The following is a 5,102-nucleotide window of genomic DNA, read 5'->3' on the forward strand; positions in this document are numbered from 1 at the left end:
GAGGGGTCAGCACCGCGCCGTGAAGCTGCCGCAGCCGCTGCAGCCCGAGTTCGATCCCCGCCAGGGAGACTCCCACACCGAGACGCTCCTGCCCCCGCGGCTCCCCGGGGTGTGCCTGGGCCCTGCCCGCCCTGCTCCCCGCTCTGCCCTGGGGATCCGCCACCCCGCCTCTGGCCCGCGCCCTGGGGGTGTGGGTCCGGGTGTCCGCGGGGCCCGCGCCAGGCCCGACAGCGGGGGGGGGGCACGACACCCCGGGCCGCGGGGCGGGAAACGCAGACGGCGCGTGAGGCGACGGGAGGAGGCGCGGGGGGGCGGGGGGGCGACCCCTGCGCAGCGGACCGGCCTCGCGGCCCGGCGGGGGGCGGGGCGGGGCGGGGCCGGCGGCCTCCGGGGCGCGGCTCCCCCCAGACGGCCTCGGCTCGGCCGCCTATAAATAGGCTCCGTCCTGCGCGTCGATGAATAATTTAAAGGCACTTTGCGGAGAGGGCGAGGAGGCGGGAGCCGAATCGCCAGAAGATCGATCGTCCCGGCCGGCCCGCCGGGTCACGCGGGCGCCCCGCGGGGAGGAAGGGCCGCACCGGCTGGCGCCCCGCCCCGCGCCCCCCGCCCCGCGCCCCCCCCGCCCCGCCGCCCTACGCCCCCCGCGCCCCCCCGCGCGGGAAGGGTCCCGCCCCGCGCCCCCCGCCCCGCGCCCCCCGCCCCGCCCCCCTACGCCCCCCCGCGCCCCCCCGCCCCCCCCCCGCGCGGGAAGGGTCCGCTCGGCCCGCGGCGGCGCAGCTCGTTTCCCCGCGACGGGCGTCCCGGGGCGGCCCCCAGCAGCCGGGGAGGGGCGCGCGCGGGGGGCAGGGCGCGGCCCCGCGGTGGGATCTGCCCGCACTTGGGCCTGGGGCCCGGGGCACCCCCGCCGCCAGCCCCTGGGCCCCGCCCGCGCCGGCCAGGCCCGCTCTGCCCAGAGGGGGGGCGAGTCAGCGGGGCCACCGGGGTCCCAGCAAGCCCGTCCTGAGGGCAGCTGGGATTCGGGCCCGGGCCGGGCCAGGAGGGAGCCTCTGCTCTGCGAGGAGACACGCGGTGACGGGCCCGGGAGGGCCGGCTGGGGGCTCGGCGGGGCGGGCTCCCCCCTGCTGGGCCTCCACCGCGCACCCTGCCAGGCCCAGCGGGCCGTGCAGCCCCGACCTGCCCACGCGCCTCCCGTCATGGGCCGTTTCTAGGGCCCGTGTCCTGAGCCCCCGAGGCCTGGGAGACTCCGCTCCCCACCCCTGTTTGAATTAGGTCCGCAGACTGGGCGGAGGCTGCCCCGGGAGGTGCGTCCTGATCCCCGGCTTCACCTCCTGCCAAGACTGGCGTCGCCCCGGAAGCCAGTGACAGGGGAGCAGGCGGGAGGCCCCACAGCAGCCCGTGTGCAGGAGCCCTGCAGGCACAGGGCCGGTCCGGAACCCTCGGAAGCAGGCGGCGAGGAAGCTCCCTGACTGCAGCCTGGATGGGCCAGCGCTAGGAGAGGCTTGTGCCGCCGTCCTCCACGGTCACCAGCACGCCACACGAGGCGGGTGCGGTGGCTCCAGTCATCACCTTTAAATGCGGGCATCCTGACGAGGTACGGTGTACCCCGAGAAGTCAGTGATGGTTTATTTTTTTTTTTAAGTTTTATTTATTTATTTATACAAGCACTGGGTACAGTCAGAAGCGCGGGAGGGTGAGAGAATTCACCAGAGCCAGAGCGGGGAGCAGAGCAGGCAGAAGGACCGAAGGACACTGCTGAGGGGAGCAGCGGGCGGCAGGAGGGGTCTCCGCGCCATGTGGGACCCTCCTCTGGTGGCCGGGGAGCAGCCGGGGATCGAACCGGCGCCGCAGAGGCTGTGGGCAGCTTTGCCACCCAGCGCTCCACCGCTGCGCCACCGGGGAGGCCCCTCAGTGATGGTTTAAAATTTAAACATTAAAACATTTCATCTCAGTCGCAGTTGAAACAGGAAAAAAGCACAAAATTGCCTAAATGGGTGTGGGAAACACTAAATAAAACTCAAAACCCAGTAATGACTTTTTAAAATATTTTACCGAACTGTTAGTAAACGACACCAACCCCATCCTCATGAAAGCACTATGTCCCCCCACAGGAAACCAAACTCCAACTTAAGGCTGCAAAAGAATTCCCTTCAAAGTCCCCCCAGCAAGGACCGCCTCATCGCCAGCCACAAGGCTGGGGGGGCGGGGGGGCGGGGGGGATGGGGGGGTGGGGACGGGAAGCAACAGGCCAGGAGCCAAGCGGGCCGTGCCTTTGAGAAAACCCTAAATTCTATCTCCGCCTCACACCTCACACCTCACACGAAGATAAACGCAAATTAAAAAATGTTCAAACTTTGTTTTCAAGAGCAGGAGACCTTGCGACCCTGGGGTAACGAAGGACTTCTTCAGGGGACTCGACGGCCGTGCAAACGGGATTGACAAACGTGACTGCGTTCAAACTCAACATCTGGTCAGCAAAACAGCCTTTTTTTCAAAGGATAAGAAGCGGGACAGACGCCGCACGCAGCGCACGCAGAGGCCCGCCTCGCAGCGACGAGGACGAGCCAGGCAACGCGGAAAAGCACGTTAGGAATCCCAGGGCCGGGAGCCCAGGCCCGCTGCCTGGAGAGCCCCGCGCTCCCTGGGGACCAGGCGGAGCGAATCTCGGCCGCCGATGCTTCCTGTCCACTCACTGGCAAACAAGAACGTGTGAGGATGCAAAGATCGCCGCGGGATCTGAGGGAGCAAACCTTTGGGAAAGACTTTGCCGCAGCTATGAGGTCGGAGGGGCCCGCCCTGCGACCCCGTGTGCAGATGTCCCGGTTCTGCTCTGCCGAGCGCCCACCGGGGGACGGGCGAGCGGGGGGAGTCCAGCAGGCTTCTAGGAGGAAGCCCCCAGCAGGTCTCACGTGTAGCAGGGGCGGACGCCAGTCTTGGCAGGAGGTGAAACCGGGCATCAGGACGGCACCTCCCGGGGCAGCCTCCGCCCAGCCAGCCAGGGACCTCTCCCCTCCAGAAGCCCCTGGACCGCGTGACTTCCTCCTTACGCTTCGCGCTCCAACGCCAAGAGCAGAATCCCGACTGTGTCAGCTTCCTGGGGATTCTAACAAATTCCCACACACGGAGTGGCTTAGCACAGCCCCGATCCATTCTCTTGCAATTCTGGAGGCCGGAAGTCAGATGCGGCCCTCACGGGCGAGGCTGAAGGGTCGGCGGGCTGTGTTCCTTCTGGGGGGACCCGCGTCCTCTGCTTTTCCAGGCTCTACAGGCTCCCCGGATCCCTCAGCTGGGGACACCCCGCCCCCAGGGCCAGCAGCAACAGTCGGCATCTCCTCATCCCACACCACCCTGACGCTGCCTCTTCTGCCTCCCTCTCCCATATTTAAGGACCCTTGTGATTACTTGAAGCCACCCCGATAATCCAGAATAATCTCCTTATTTTAAAACCAGCTGCTGGGCAACCTTCATTCCATCTGCCACCTTAGAGCCTCTTCGTCAATTAACAGATTCACAGGTTCCAGGCACCAGGATGTGTACAGTCTGGGAAGCCACCGTTTTGCCCACCGTGCAAACTTTCCTCAACTCACCCCCTTTCACAGTTTGCCCCTCTGGCCTCAGCACCAGCACAGGCCTGCTCTTCTAATCAATGTACATCCACCCCCGCCCAAAGAAATGCAACTTATTCTCCAGGGTTCAGCTCAAAGGCCACCTCCTCTCGGAAGCCTTCTCTGATTGCCAGCCCAAACGTACCACCCCTCTGCAACACACCAACACTGCTGTCTATGTACCCCAACTGCCGCACTGAGCGTGGCCCCCGTAGCCATCTGTCTGTGTGCCCTTTCCTCGGTCCATAGAGAATTCTCAATGACGAGAACTTCGTCTTATTCCCCTGTGGATTCCCAGATCACACCACAGGACCTAGCAAAGAGCAAACCCTCAGAGAACATCTCTGAAGCTAAGAGGAGACAGAGGAAGCAACCCTGGGTTTTGCTCAAAAAAAAAAAAAAAAAACAACAAAAACCAGATGTCACTAATAGCCTGGGTCCGTGCAGCGGCATCAGAGAGTTCACCCAGAAGCTCACCACAAAACATCTCAACAACCAACGGCCAAGCCTGATGCACAACTGACTCTCATGTGGAAAAATCTCTGCACCACAAGTGACACACTATTTTTTATTGCTAACCTGTGGGGGCAATTCTAAAAGAACAGACAAAATTAACGTCGAGAGAAATAAAATACGTCCTCAAAATTATAGAGGAGGAGCTGCTGCTCCCACCCGGGGAGAGCTCGCGGCCGGCTGCGTCCTCCGCGCAGGTGGACTTGAGGGGCTGCAACGGGCCTGCCTGGGGGAGCACAAGCACCCCGTGTCTGTGTGTACGTGCACGCACGGGTCCCTGTGGACACACATTCCCGCGCTCTTTGCAATACAGGCCCCGTCTTCACAGGACAGCCGCTCGTGAACAGGGTCTCGGGTGACGTCAGCGCCTCCTGAGCCGCGCGAGCTGCAGCCAGGCCGGCCCCGCCAGGAGGACGCCGGCGGCCCAGGTGGCCACTCAGCAGGAGCGGGGACACGCTTGAGCTCTCGAGGGAGAGGCTGGCTTCCCCTCCGGCGCGACGGACGCCCCCGCTCGCCCGTTCTTCCGCAGCTCGGATCCGCGGTGTGCTCGGACGGCCTCCAGCCTCCCGCCCAGGGACGGGCGCGTGGGCGGGACCGAGGCGACCCGGCGCGTTCAGCACCGCGGACAGCGGCCGCCGGCCCGTTGGTTCCCGGCGCCCCGCGCCCGCCGTCCAGCGGGGTCTCCTTCGGGGCGTCGTGGGAGGACAGCCCTGAGCGTTCTGCAGAGAACGGGAACGACCTGGCCGCGACACGCGCCCAGCTGTGGCCCAACAGCTAAAATCGCTGCCGCCGACACCGGCGCCCGGGCTCGGGGGCCGGACCGTCTCGGGCCTTCACGGGACTTCTGCAAACACAGACGCAGCCTGCCCGGCGTGCCCCAGGCGCAGGGACGGAGGGCAGCTTCTCGCTAGACATCTGACAAGATGACTCCACACGCTAAGCTCCTCGCAGAAACAGCCTGAAATGTAACCGAGAACTTGTGCTTCC

This window comes from Talpa occidentalis, unplaced genomic scaffold, assembly GCF_014898055.3.
Source record: "Talpa occidentalis isolate TD23 unplaced genomic scaffold, MPIMG_talOcc4v2.1 talOcc4.4, whole genome shotgun sequence".
Taxonomy (NCBI): domain Eukaryota; kingdom Metazoa; phylum Chordata; class Mammalia; order Eulipotyphla; family Talpidae; genus Talpa; species Talpa occidentalis.